At 36.8% G+C, this 15,986-nt stretch overlaps 1 long non-coding RNA gene across 1 annotated transcript; it reads left to right on the top strand.

The window, feature by feature from the left end:
* The first annotated feature begins 350 nt into the window (after positions 1-350).
* LOC115528321 lies at positions 351-14,733 on the top strand. Its single transcript, XR_003973232.1, has 3 exons — positions 351-361; positions 13,934-13,940; positions 14,655-14,733. It is a non-coding gene; the product is annotated as an uncharacterized LOC115528321 (long non-coding RNA).
* Positions 14,734-15,986: the final 1,253 nt, after the last annotated feature.

The following is a 15,986-nucleotide window of genomic DNA, read 5'->3' as shown; positions in this document are numbered from 1 at the left end:
GTTTCTTCAGGTTGAAGGGAAATACCAGATAGAAATGTCAACATAAATAAAGGGCATCATAAATGTTAAGTATCTGTATAAATATAAATTTTGTGTCCTTTGATTTCATAATTCATATTACAGGTTAAAGAATAAATCAAAGCATTGTCAATGTGGAGTTTATATCATCCCTACAAATAAAACCAATACAGTATAAAGAATAAAAGGACGATAAAAAATCTTACATTTTTAAGTTTTCTACATTTCATAAAGTGTACAACACCAATTCTAAACATATTATAAGAAGTTATGGCTAAGGAGGGGCTAACATGGCAGAGATATAGGAGGATCCAAACTTCCTACATCTCTCAAACGAAGAAGGGTTGAAGCCAAAGGACTTTGAACCTCAAGAGTCTGGGAGGAAAAGAGACTGAGGAGGACTGGGAGGAAAAGAGACTGTCAGGACAACCTGACAGGCCATGGGTGGGTGACTGCTAACAGGGAGAGAGAAAATGGGCCCACATAGGCATGGAGAGGAGGGATCCCCATTTGTGGAGAGACAAAGGGAAGGGAAGAGAAAGTGAGGTTGCGGAAGCATGGGAGTATATCTGGACAAGAGAAAAACCTCAGACTGGATGGAGAGGGATCCCATCTCTAACTGTGGGGGCTTTCTCCAGACTGGGGCTGGCTACCCTGTTCCTGCACCTGAGGAAGAGTGGAGCCACCCTGGGCTTGGTGGCTAGGTCAGGGGTACAGTCCAGAGTAGGAGAAAATGACCCCTTCCCTGGAGTGCTGTGGGACAGGACAAAGCCTGCCTGTGTCTGCCACCCCTTGGCTAGGAGGCTAGGTCAAGGGCACAGCTATGTAAGGTTGGCATGAGAGGCAATTCACCAGTGCCAGGATGCACAGAGCCAGAGTTTGGATCCCAGCCAAGCACCAGGGCACAGGAGTCGCCTGAGTGAGACAGACTTCCTCCTCTGCATCCACGGCACAGTGAGGACAGCTCCAATGGAGTGACTTAGGACCCTGCTTCTGTGGAGAAGAGACTGGTGGGTCACCATTTTTCTCCCCATCACTACCAAGGTGGGGACTCAGGGATCAGACCATAAGGCCCACGGTGGAGGCAGGACCTGCCTACACCAAACCATGCCCCTCCACACCAGGTAACTGCATATCAACTGGAGCAGGATAGATGCTGAGGAACCAGAAGGCCCCCTCCTCCAGACCAGCACTACTGCATTGCCTGGATCAATTCTAGGACAATCTTTGTTATTTACATATATTCCTCCTTCCTTTTCTCCTCCTTATCTCTTCCCTCTTCTAGACTGGTTACTCTGGTTGTTGGTTTGTTTAAGCAGACATATTTAATCTAATCTCTTGATACATGTTCTACACCTCCTTCTTTACTTTCTCTCTCTCTGGAATAATCAAGCCATGTAGTTTCTCTGGGTAACTTTATCTTCATTTCTTTTTCTCCAACTCCTTTTTCTTTTCCTCTGTCTGGATTAAGCTGTTTAGTCTGACTGGTCAATGTTTACTTTTTTCTTTTTCCCCCCACCCATGTCATTTCTCTCTTTGTATGTGCTCTTCCATCAGCACTGCCTCCACCCTGTTCTTTACTTGTAGTTGGTGTTTCTGGTTTTTTGTTTTTGGATTGTTTTTGTTTGTGTGTTTTCATATTTTTTTTCCTGTTTCTTTGTCTGTTTTCTTTTCCAGGGCTACTTCAAGGAACAAATCAAGGCACATCTGGTGGAGGGTCCAAACCATCACTATAAGTAGGGAAATAAAGTAACCGAAGTCACAACAACAGAGATCAAGTAACACTCTCCAAAAAACACCTCCTGAAGGGCCAGGCCCTGACTGTGTATGACTCCCTTTTAATATAGCAGTGCTCACAGGTGCAGAGCACACAACAAGCTTTTAAAATGCATAAGGTACAGAAAACTAGCCAAAATGACAAGACAGAACAATTCTCCTCAAAAGAAATTTCAGGAAGAAGTGACAGCTAAAGAATTGATCAAAACAGATATAAGCAATATAACTGAACAAGAATTTAGAATAATAGTTATAAGATTAATCACTGGGCTTGAAAAAAGCATAGAAGAAAGCAGAGAATCTATTGCTGCAGAGATGAAGAAACTAAAAATAGTCATGATGAATTAACAAATGCTATAAATAAGGTGCAAGATAAAATGGAGGCAGCCACAGCATGGACTGAAGAGGCAGAAGGGAGAATAGGTGAATTAGAAGATAAAATTATGGAAAAAGAGGAAGATAAGAGATAAGAAAAATCCAAGATCATGAGGGAAGAATTAGAGAAATGATACAATCAAATGGAACAATATCTGTGTCTTAGGAATTCTAGAGGAAGAAGAGAGAGAGAAAGGGGCTGAAGGTGTACTTGAACAAATCATAGCTGAGAACTTCCCCGATCTGGGAAAGGAAATAGACACTGAAATCCAAGAGGCACAGAGACATCCATGCAGACATAACTAGAATCGATCTTCTGAATGACATATCATAGCAAAACTGGCAAAATACAAGGATAAAGAGAGAATTCTGAAAGCAGCTACAGATAAACGGCCTTAACATACAAAGGTAGACACACTAAGTGTAGTAGCAGACCTATCTACTGAAACTTAGCAGTCCAGAAAGGAATGGCAGAAAATCTTCAACGTGATGAACAAGAAAAATATTCAGCCAAGAATTCTTTATCCAGCAAGCCTGTCATTCAGAATAGGAGGAGAGAGAACAGTTTTCCCAAGCAAACTAAAACTGAAGGAATTCATCACCACTAAACCAGTCCTACAAGAGATTCTTAGGGGGACTCTGAGTGAAATGATGCAAGGACCACAAAGTACCAGAGACATCACTATAACTATGAAACCTACAGATAACACAATGACACTAAACCCGTATCTTTCAATAATAACAGTGACTATAAATGGACTAAATGCTCCAAAAGACATAGGGTATCAGAATGGATAAAAAAAAAAAAAAAAAAAAAAACAAAAAAAAAAAACAAGACCTACCTATTTGCTGTCTACAAGAGACCCATTTTAGACCTGAGAACACCTTTAGATTGAAACTGAGGGGATGTAGGAGTATCTATCATGCTACTAGAAATCAAAGGAAAGCTGGAGTAGCCATGCTTATATCAGACAAACTAGACTTTAAATTAAAGGCTGTAACAAGAGATGAAGAAGGGCATTATATAACAATTACAGGGTCTATCCATCAGGAAGAGCTAACAATTATAAATGTCTATCCACCGAATTCAGAAGCACCAAATATATAAAATAAACTAATCACAAACATAAACAATCTTATTGGTAAGAATGTGGTAATCGCAGGGGACTTTCATACTCTATTTACAACAATGGACAGATCATCTAGACAGAAAATCAGTAAAGAAACAACAGCCCTGAATGATACACTGGACCAGATGGACTTGACAAATATATTTAGAACTCTACATCCTAAAGCAGCAGAGTATACTTTCTTCTCAAGGGCACAGGAAACATTCTCCAAGATAGATCACATACTGGGTCATAAAACAGCCCCCAATAAATATAAAATAATTGAGATCATACCATGCACATTTTTTTTCAATATATGAAGTTTATTGTCAAATTGGTTTCCATACAACACCCAGTGCTCATCCCAAAAGGTGCCCTCCTCAATACCCATCACCCACCCTCCCCTCCCTCCCACCCCCCATTCACCCTCAGTTTGTTCTCAGTTTTTAACAGTCTCTTATGCTTTGGCTCTCTCCCACTCTAACCTCTTTTTTTTTTTTTTTTTCCTTCCTCTCCTCCATGGGTTTCTGTTAAGTTTCTCAGGATCCACATGAGAGTGAAAACATATGGTATCTGTCTTTCTCTGTATGGCTTATTTCACTTAGCATCACACTCTCCACTTCCTTCCACGTTGCTACAAAGGGCCATATTTCGTTCTTTCTCATTGCCATGTAGTACTCCATTGTGTATATAAACCACAATTTATCCATTCATCAGTTGATGGACATTTAGGCTCTTTCCACAATTTGGCTATTGTTGAGAGTGCTGCTATAAACATTGGGGTACAAGTGCCCCTATGCATCAGTACTCCTGTATCCCTTGGGTAAATTCCTAACAGTGCTATTGCTGGGTCATAGGGTAGGTCTATTTTTAATTTTCTGAGGAACCTCCACACTGCTTTCCAGAGTGGCTGCACCAATTTGCATTCCCACCAACAGTGCAAGAGTGTTCCCATTTCTCCACATCCTCACCAGCATCTGTAGTCTCCTGATTTGTTCATTTTGGCCACTCTGACTGGCGCCATGCACACTTTCAAATTACAATGCTGTGAAACTTGAAATCAACCACAGGAAAAAGTCTAGAAAACCTCCAAAACCATGGAGGTTAAAGAACATCCTACTAAAGAATGAATGGGCCAATCAGGCAATTAGAGAAGAAATTAAAAAAAAATATATGGAAACAAATGAAAATGAAAACACAACATCCAAACCCTTTGGGATGCAGCAAAGGCAGTCCTACCAGGAAAATGCATTGCAATCCAGGCCTCTCTCAAGACAAGAAAAATCCCAAATATAAAGTCTAACAGCACACCTAAAGGAAATAGAGTCAGAACAGCAAAGACACCCCAAGCCCACCAGAAGAAGAGAAATAGTAAAGATCAGACCAGAAATAAACAATATAGAATCCAAAATCAACAAAAACAAAACCCAGTAGAACAGATCAATGAAACTAAGAGTTGGTTTTTTGAAAAAATATACAATATTGATGAACCTCTAGTCAGGCTTCTCAGAAACAAAAGGGAGAGAACCATAATAGATAAAATCACAAATGAAAATGGATTACAACCAATCCCTCAGAAATACAATTATCAGGGAATACTATGAAAAATTATAATAGAAAATTTGACCAGACCTAGAACTAGTGAATAAATTGAATCAGTTAACAAAAATCTTCCAACAAATAAGAATCCTGGACCAGATGACTTCCCAGAGGAATTCCACCAGACATTTAAAGCAGAGTTAATACCTATCCTTCTCAAGCTGTTCCAAAATACATAAATTGAATGAAAACTTCCAGACTCATTCTATGAAGCCAGCATTACCTTGATTCCCAAACCAGACAGAGACCCCCCCCAAAAAAAAAGAGAACTACAGACCAATATCCCTGATTAACACAAATTCTCAACAAGGAGATACTAGCAAATCGAATTTAACAGCATATAAAAAGAATTATTCACCATGATCAAGTGGGATTCATTCCTGAGCTACAGGGCTGGTTCAATATTCTCAAAATCAATGTGATACATCACATTAATAAAAGAAATCATAAGAACCATATGATCCTGTCAACAGATGCAGAAAATGCACTTGAAAAAATTCAGCATCCTTTCTTAATAAAAACCCTCAAAGTTGGGAAAGAAGGAACACACCCAAACATCATAAAAGTCATACATGAAAAGCCCAAAGCTAATATCATCCTCAGTGGGGAAAAACTGAGAGCTTTCCCCGAGATCAGGAACACAACAGGGATGTCCACTCTCACCCCTGTTGTTTAACATAGTGTTGGAAGTCCCAGCATCATCAATCAGACAACAAAATGACATAAAAGGCATCAAAATTGTCAAAGAAGTCAAACTTTCACTTTTTGTGGACAACATGATACTCTGCATAGAAAACCCAACAGACTCCACCAAAAGTCTGCTATAACTGATATGTGAATTCAGCAAAGTTGTAGAGTACACAATCAATGTACGGGAATCCGTTGCATTTTTATACACCAATAACAAAATAATAGAAAGAGAAATCAAGAAACTGATCCCACTTACACTTGCACCAAGAACCATAAAATACGTAGGAATAAACCCAACCAAAGATGTAAAAGATCTGTATGCCGAAAACTATAGAAAACTTATGAAGGAAATTGAAGAAGACAAAAAGAATGGAAAAACATTCCATGATCATGGATCGGAAGAATAAATAGTGTTAAGATGTCAATACTACCAAAGCAATCTACACGTTCAATGCAATCCCAATCAAAATTGCACCAGCATTCTTCTCAAAGCTAGAACAAACAATCCTAAAACTTGTATGGAACCACAAAAGACACCGAATAGCCGAAGCAATCTTGAAAAAGAAAACCAAAGCAGGAGGCATCACAATCCCAGACTTTAGCCTCTACTACAAAGCTGTCATCATCAAGACAGCATGGTATTGGCACAAAAACAGACACATAGACCAATGGAATAGAACAGAGAACCCAGAACTGACCCACAAACGTATGGCCGACTAATCTTTGACAAAGCAGGACAGACTAGCCAATAGAAAAGACAGTCTCTTCAGCAAATGGTGCTGGGAGAACTGGACAGCAACATGTAGAAGAATGAAACTACACCACTTTCTTACATCATACACAAAAATAAACTCAAAATGGATGAAAGACTTGAATGTGAGACAGGAAACCATCAAAACCCTGGAGGAGAAAGCAGGCAACAACCTCTCTGACCTCAGCCGTAGCAATTTCTTACTTGACACATCTCCAAAGGCAAGGGAATTAAAAGCAAAAATGAACTATTGGGACGTCATCAAGGTAAAAAGCTTCTGCACTGCAAAGGAAACAACAAAACTAAAAGGCAACTGACAGAACTGGAGGAGATATTTGTAAACGACATACTGGATAAAGGATTAGTATCCAAAATCTATAAAGAACTCACCAAACTCACACCTGAAAAACAAATAATCCAGTGAAGAAATGGGCAGAAGACATGAATAGACACTCTTCCAAAGAAGACATCCAGATGGCCAACAAACACATGAAACGATGCTCAACATCACTTATCATCAGGGAAATACAAATCAAAACACAAGGAGATACCACCTTATGCTGGTCAGAGTGACTAAAATGAACAATTCAGGAGATTATACATGCTGGAGAGAATGTGGAGAAACTGGAACACTCTTGCACTGTTGGTGGGAATGCAAAGTGGTGTAGCCGCTCTGGAAAACAGTGTGGAGGTTCCTTAAAAAATTAAAAATAGAACTACCCTAGGACCCAGCAACAGCACTGCTAGGAATTTACCCAAGGGATACAGGAGTACTGATACACAGGGGCACATGTACCCCAATGTTTATAGCAGCACTTTCAACAATAGCCAAGTTATGGAACGAGCCTAAATGTTCATCAACTGATGAATGGATAAAGAAGATGTGGTTTATATACATAATGGAATACTATTTTACAACGAGAAAGAATGAAATCATGCCATTTGTAGCAATGTGGATAGAACTGGAGGGTATTATGCAAAGTGAGATAAGCCAGTCAGAGAAAGACAGATACCATATATGTTCACTCATATGTAGAACTTGAGAAACTTAGAAGACCATGGGGGAGAAGGGGAAAAAAAGTTACAGAGAGGGAGGGAGGCAAACCATAAGAGACTCTTAAAAACAGAGGACAATCTGAGGGTTGATGGGCATTGGGGAGGGTACTTGTTGAGATGAGCACTGGGTGTTGGATGGAAGCCAATTTGACAATAAATTATATTCAACAAAAATTATGGCCATACAATACTAACATTGGGAAAACTTAGTCTGTTAGAAAGTTTCACATATACCTGCCATTTATTCCAGATATTCAACTCCTAAGTATTTACCAAAAAATTTGAAATACACAAAGACATTCACACCAAATGTTCATGACAGCTTTATCAAAAAACAAAACAAAACAAAACAAACACCAAAGTTTAAAATAAGAATATTTATCCATAGGGGCACCTGGGTGGCTCAGCTGGTTAAGTGCTGGACTTCAGCTCAGGTCATGATCTCACAGTATGTGGTCTCAAGCCCCATGTTGGGCTCTGTGCTGATAGCTTGGAGCCTGTTTCAGAGTCTGTGTCTCCATCTCTCTCTGCTCCTCCCCCATCAGCATTCTCTCTCTCAAAAGTAAACATTAAATTTTTTTTTAATATCTATCCATAGATAATTGAATAAAATATTGATATACTCAGTATGGATCAACCTCAAAATATTTATGCTGAATTAAAAAAAAAGCCAGGCCAAGTAGAGAACATGTATGATACCATGTGTACACACACACACACACACACACACACACACTTATAGTTTACATGCAAAGTAATCTATCCTGATAGAAAATAGATCAGTGGTTACAGGAATTTGTGGATGATCAAAGTATTTTTGAATCTTATGTTGGTGATTTAATGGCTGTGTATACATGTCAAAACTCATCAAATTATATATTTTATATGTGTACAGATTTTATAATTATTCAACAGAGTCATTAAAATATAGACACAATCTAATGATTAGTAAAAGATGTCCATCATACCTATATATATGCTGAGTATATATTAATTTTATATTGCTGCTTAACAAATTACCACAAATTTATTGCCTTAAAGCAATACAAATTTATATATCAAAATCTGCATGTCAGAAGTCCAACAGAGAGTAACTTGGTTCTGTGATGAAGGTATCAAAGTTAAAAATAATGAACTTGACCAAATTGCTTCTCAGCTCCACATTCTAGGGGAATAAAAAACAAAAAAAAAACTTTATTCTTATTTTTGGCAGGACTCAGTAAGAGGAGTGTAAGCCTAACATCCCTGTTTCTTGCTGGCTGACAGCTAGGACCACTCTCAGCTCTTAGAGGCTAACATTCCCTTGCCATATGTCCCAATGCATCTCCAAACTCAAACAGTATAAAACGTTTCTTATACCTGAATTTCTCTGACCTTATATTTTTCTGACCACCCAGAGAAAACATTTTTTTAAACCTATCATTTGATGAGGTCACCCAGACAACTATGGCATGTAACAACTGCTGGAATAGCTCATTAATTTCATAGCCTCCTAAATTATGCAGAGTGCACATAAGAGGTTGGAAAATCTTGGGGATATCTTAGACTTTAATATATGTATCTGATCATAGAGACATACCTACTCACACAGTTTCTGGGGGATGTAGACAGCAGGGTAGATAACAGTATTACATGAATAAATTGGCTGCATAATGAATGCCGCAGAAAAAGCAACTCCAGTCTCATTGAATTAACAATTTTGCCCCTTGTTCACGCAATGTGATCATCATACATCAGCTTTGTACTTATTCTGCTTCTACATAATGACTTCAAAGATCCAGAGCTGGATAATGTAAAGTACTGAGAATTCACACAGTACAGGGGAAGACAGATCTGTGTGGAAGAACAACACTAACAAATAATTTAATTTTGTGTGTTTCCCTTTTGCTCTCCTTGAAAAAGATGTATTTCAATATTATTTCCTATTCCTGATAGTTTCTCTATATACAGTTTTTAAAAATTTATTTTTCTATTATTTTTTAATTGAGCTAAAGTTGAGGAAAAGAAAAATTTAATGAAGGGAATAGATGTATAACACAATGCTTTTGAAAGTAAAAGAAGTTTAGGTGGGAAATGAAATCTGGTAGATTGTTGGAACCGACTGCAACATCTCATCTAGAAACTTTCCTTTTGGTCCTAAATTCTTGAAGATGCCTATGTTTCAATAAATTTATTTTCTTATTTTCCTGCACTCAAAAATTTTAAATTTCCTAAACTGAGCATTTCACATAATAAACTATTCTGAAGTAAATAAACATGGAACAGCGGGAAGAAGATTATGAAGAAAAAAAATTTTAAAAAGATTAACATGTCCTTTGTCCTAGGAACAATTGTGTTGCTTCTTGGCATTGGTAAAGTCTAACACTATAATCTACACTTCCAATGATGAGTATTTTCTGATGTATGACAATTTACGTTACAATTTTCTTACTAATTTTAACCTCTTCTCAATAATGTGTACGTTTCAGTTATTATGATGGAAATAGAATGTTATTGAAGGTCCTTTAAGGCATGTGTGCAAATGGTAAAAATGATCCCTTATTAGAGGGGATTTAGATGATGGTGTACAAAGACCCTGAACTCACCTCCTCCCACAAACACAGCAAAGTTAAAGTTACATATAGAGTAATTTTCTTCTGAGAAGGACCTAATAACTGGAAGAACAGGAGCTCCATAACAAAACACAAAAGGGAGCACCTGGCTGGTTCAGGTGGTGGAATAGGTGAGTCTTGATTTTGGGGTTGTAATTTGAGCCCCATGGTGTAGAGATCCTTATGAATAAAATAAAAGATAAAAGAGATACATTGAAAAGGGTAGAAGAGGCAAAGACATGGTCTCACAGAGGATTCTATTCCAGGATCATGACCCACAATGAGGAGGGATCCCCAAAACAGAACAAACCTTTCCCATGCTATCAGCATGAAAAAGACAAGCCCTCAAAGTATCTGGTTTTGAAAATCAATAATGATTTAAAAAAAAAAAAAACCTAGGAGAATTCTAGAACTATAGGTATTAACAGTTTGTGTTTTTCAAAGACTGACATAAAAATCCACTAGCCCTAAGACCCAGCCCAAAAGTGACAATGAAAAATGCCTGAACCATAAGTGAGGGAGACCCACTTAAAGCAGCTGCTTAAGAGGTAGTTATCTGCAGGGACTTTAATTGGGACAGAAACACTGGCAGAGGCCATTTTTTTCAATTTCATCCTAACTTGCTGGTGATGAAGTTCATGGCACCATTTTTCCTGTGTCCTCCCTCTAGCCTACTAGCTCATGCTCAGAACACACAATGCCCTAACCAGCCTGCGTTAATGCCCTATGTCCAACTCAGAGCCATGATGGGCAAGTGCCCTTAGCTCCACCCTCTCTACACAGCAGCCAAGTGCTCCAAGCCCTGACTACAATGCAAAGAGACTGAGCCTCAAACACACTAGGCAAGTACCCCAAGCCCAGCCTTTGGAATGCAACAGCCTCAGCTCTAACGTATGGAATTCCCATAGAGTACCTAGCTCTGGTGGCTGGGAGAGATGGCACTTCTGGGTCACACAGAACAGCTCCTATTCAAGACCTACTTCAAGACTGAGAAAGGCAGGACTTACCTAATAAACACAGATATACAGAGACAGACAAATGAAAAAAAAACAAAAAAACAAAAAAACAAAAAAAAACAATATGCTCCAAACCAAAGAATAAGGTAAATCCTCCCAAAGAGGACCTGAGTGAAACAGAGATAAGCAGCCTACTAGGTAAAGAATTCAACGAAGTGATACCAAAATATAAAAGTACCAAACAGAAGTTACAACTGAAGTGAAAAACGCATTACAGGGACTAAAAGAGCAGAATCAATGAAATAGAAGCATAAATCAGCTAGAATACAAAGCAAGAGAATAACACCTAGACAGAAAAAAGAAAGAAAAAAGAAAAAAATAAGGATACCTGAAGGAAGCCCTGAGACAAGATTGAGTGAAGTAACATTCAAAAGGAGAAAAGGACAGAACATTTATTTAAAGAAATAAGGGCTGAACGCTTTCCCTTATTTGGGAAAGGAAACAGACAACCAGGTCCAGGAAACAGAGAGAGTTCCAAAAAAGAGGAAACACAAAGAGAAACACACAGACACACCTTATAATTAAAATAGAAGGATAAAAAGAGAATTTTATAAGCAGTAAGAGAAAAGCAAGATAATATGTAAAAGGAAAACCCCATAAATCAATAAATTTTCCAGTCAGAAAATTTACAAGCCAGAAGGGAATGACAAGACATATTTAAAATGCTGAAAGGAGAAAACTGCCAAGAAAGAATTCTTTACCAAGCAAGGTTATCGTTCAGAACTGAAGGAGAGATTTCCAGGTAAGCAAAAGCTAAAAGACTTCATCACCACTAAACTGGCCTTCCAAGAAATGTTAAAAGGATTTCCCTAAGCTAAAAACACTAGGTACTAATCAATAAGAAAATGTGACAAAAAACCTCACCAGAAAAGGTAAACAAATAATAAAGGTAGTGGATGAACCACTTCTTAGTATGAAGGGTAAAGAACATAAGAAGTGAAATTAAAAATACAGTAATTAGCTAAGAAATTCTAAATTAAAAAGATGTAAAATGCATCATCAAAAATATAACATGTGGGAGGAGGGAAGGTAGAAATATAAGGCTTTGGAATATGTCCAAAATTAAGTTACTCTCAAGTTAAAAATGAGTATTATACACATAGGCTGTTATATGAACCAGGTATTATAATAACCAGAAAGAAAAAACTTAAAACAAATGCACAAAAGAAAGGAATCTATAAAGAAATAAATAAAAGAGAAAGAAAGGAATAGACAATCTAACAAAAACAGCCAGAAAATTTTTAACAAATGACAATAAGTACTTACCCATCACTTTAAACATAAATGGACTAGATTCTTCAGTCAAAAGACAGAGCAGCTAAATAGATTTAAACAAAAAACAAAACACCAGGATCTTACTATATGCTGCCTACAACAGACTCACTTCAAGCCTAAATATACTCACAGACTGAAGGTGAAGGGATGTAAAAACATACTCTAACAGAAAAAAAAAATTAAAAATTTAAAAATTAAAAAAAACTTAAAAAAGAAAGCTGGGGTAGCAAATACTTGTATCAGACAAAATACAATTTAAAACAAAGACTGTAATGAAAGACAATTACATAATGAAAGGGCATAATTCAACATGAGGAACATTATAAATATCTATGCATCCAACATAGGAGTACCTTAACATATAGAACAAATAGTAACAAAAATAACGGGAGAAGCAGAAAGCACAAGAATAGTAAGGGTCTTTAATACTCTACTTACATCAATGGATAGATCACCCTGACAAAAAGCCAATAGTAAAATATTAGCCTTAAACCACACGTTAGACTAGATGTACTTAATAGATATACACAGAGCATTCCACCCCAAAATAGCAGAATGAATGTTCTTTTCAAGTGCATCTGGAACACTCCCCAGGATTGTTTGGCCACAAAACAAGTGTCAATAAATTGAAGAAGCCTGAAATCATACCAAGCATCTTTTGCAAACATAACAATATGAAACTAAAAATCAGTTACAAGAAATAAAAGAAAACTGGAAAAAACACAAACATGTGGAGGCTAAACAGCATGCTATTAAACACCTAATGGGTGATCTAAAATATCAAAGAGAAAATAAAAACTACCCTTCAGACAAACGAAAATGGAAACAATGTTCCACAATCTTTGGGATGTAGCAAAAGCAGTTCTAAAAGGGAGGTTCATAGTGATACAGACCTACCTCAAGAAACAAGAAAAATTTCAAACCATCTAAATAAATTTACACCAGAAGAAACTAGAAAGACGGCAAAGTTAGAAGGAAATAATAAAGATCAGAGAGGAAATAAAGATTAAATAAATAAGCTTAATGAAACTGAGATAAAATCAACCTTTAGTCAGACTCATTAAAAAAAAAAGCTTAAATAAAATCGGAAATGAAAGCACAGAAATACTGATGCCATAGAAGTACAAAGAACTGTAAGAGAACCTACAATTACATACCAAAAAATAAAAGAGATGGATAAAGTACTAAAAACTTACAATCTTCCATGACTAAATCATGAAGAAATAGAAAATTTAAACAGACCAATTCCTAATAAGGTAATCGAAATAATCAAAACTCTCCCAACAAACAGAAGTCCAGGTCCAGAAAGCTTCACAGGTGAATCCTACCAACCATGCAAATAAGAGTGAATATCTAACCTCAAACTGTCACAAAAAAATTGAAGAGGAAAGAACACTTCAAAATTGCTTTTATGAGTCCAGCATTACCCTGACACCAAAAACAGACAGATACTACTAAAAAAAAATTACAAGCCAATACCTCTAATGAACATAGATGCAAAATTCCTCAACAAAATATTAGCAGTCCAAATCCAATAACACAGGATCATACACCATGACCAACTGGGATTCATTTCAGAGATGGTAGCATGGTTTACTATTTGTGAATTAATTAGCTTGATATATCACATTAACAAAATGAAGGATAAAAATCACACGATCATCTCAATAGATGAAGAAAAAATGTTTGACAAATTTCAATAATCACTTATAATATCTCAACAAAGTGGGTATAGAGGAAATGTATCTCCACATAATAAAGGCCATATATGACAATTATAGAGCTAACATCATATCAATGGTGAAAAGTTGATAGCTTTCTGTAATATCAGAAGCAAGACAAGGATGCCTACAATCCCTAAGTTTATTCAAATTAGTATTGGAAGTCTAGCAACAGCAATTAAGAAAAAAAACATCTAGGGGTGCCTGGGTGGCGCAGTCGGTTAAGCATCGGACTTCAGCCAGGTCACGATCTCGCAGTCCGTGAGTTTGAGCCCTGCGTCAGGCTCTGGGCTGATGGCTCGGAGCCTGGAGCCTGTTTCCGATTCTGTGTCTCCCTCTCTCTCTGCCCCTCCCCCGTTCATGCTCTGTCTCTCTCTGTCCCAAAAATAAATAAAAATCGTTGAAAAAAAGAAAAAAAAGAAAAAAAGAAAAAAAAGCATCCAAATTGGAAAGTAAAACTGTTGATATTTGGGGATGACATTAAACTATATATAAAAACCCTAAAGGCTCCAGTAAATAACTGAGAATTCAGTAAAGGTGCAGGATACAATATAATACACACAAATCTATTGTATTACTCTACACTAATAACTATCAGAAAGAAATCAAGAAAACAATCCCATTTATAGTTGCATAAGATTAAATACCTAGGAAAAATTTATACAATGAAGCGACAGACCTGTACTCTGAAAAGTATAAGACATTACTGAAAGAAACTGAGGAGGGCACAAATAAATGGAAAGATATACCATGTAATTGACTGGAAAAATACTGTTCAAGTGTTCACTCTAACAAAGCAATCTACAAATTCAATAAAATCCCTATCAATATATCAATGGCATTTTTTACACAACTAGAGAAATAGTAAAATTCGTATTGAACCATGAAAGAACCCAAACAGCCAAATAAATTAAAAAAAAAAAATGAAAAAAGAAACAAAAGCACTAAGTTGAAGGCAGCACACTCTCTGATTTCAAACTACCATACAAAACTATAGTAATCAAAACAGTATGGTACTGGCAAAAAACAAACACATCTATCAATGGAACAGAATAGCTCAAAAATAAACCCATGTTTATATGAGCAATTCAGCTAAATAAAGGAAGCAAAAACAAAATGGGGGAAAGACCATCTCTTCAATAAATGATGCTAAAATAACTGGACAGATATATGCAAAAGAATTAAACTGTACCACTTTATTACACCATATACAAAAAGTAAACCCAAAATGGATTGAAGACTTAAACGTAAGACCTGAAACCTAAAATTCCTAGAAGAAAACACAAGCGATAAGCACTTTTACATTATTCTCAGCAGTTATTTTTATTCTTTTGGCTATGTCTCCTCAGGTAAGGGCAATAAAAACAAAAATAAACAAATGGGACTGCACAAAACTAAAAGGCTTTGCACAGCAAAGGAAATCAATGAAACGAACAGGCAACCTGTTCATGGGAGAAGATACATGCAAAAGATATATCAGATGAGTTGGTATCCAAAACATATAAAGAATTAAAAAACCTCAACAAAAAAATCCAATTAAAAAAATACATACAATGGAATATTACTCAGCTCTAAAAACGAATGAAATCTTACAATTTGCAATGATATGGAGCTAGAGTTTTATGCTAAAGAAAATAAGAGAAAGACAAATATCATATGATTTCATTCTTATGTGCAATTGAAAGACTAAATCAGCATAGGGAAAAAAAGACCAACCAAGAAATAGATTCTTAACTATAGAGAACTGATGGTTAGCAGAGGGGAAGTGTGTGGGGGGATGGGTTAAATAGGTAATGGGGATTAAGGAGCGCACTTGTGATGAGCACCGGGTGTTGTACGAAACTGCTGAATCACTAAATTGGACACCTGAAACTAATATTACACTGTGTTAACTAAGTGGAATTTAAATAATTTAAAATAACAGGCAGAAGATCTGAAGAAACATATTTCCAAAGACATACAGCTGGCCAACTAGCACATGAAGAGATGCTTCATATTAATAATCATCA

The sequence above is a fragment of the Lynx canadensis genome, chromosome A1 (genome assembly GCF_007474595.2).
Source record: "Lynx canadensis isolate LIC74 chromosome A1, mLynCan4.pri.v2, whole genome shotgun sequence".
In the NCBI taxonomy this organism is placed as follows: domain Eukaryota; kingdom Metazoa; phylum Chordata; class Mammalia; order Carnivora; family Felidae; genus Lynx; species Lynx canadensis.
Note: the sequence above shows the minus strand (reverse complement) of the source record. Positions and strands in the feature narration are given on the sequence as shown.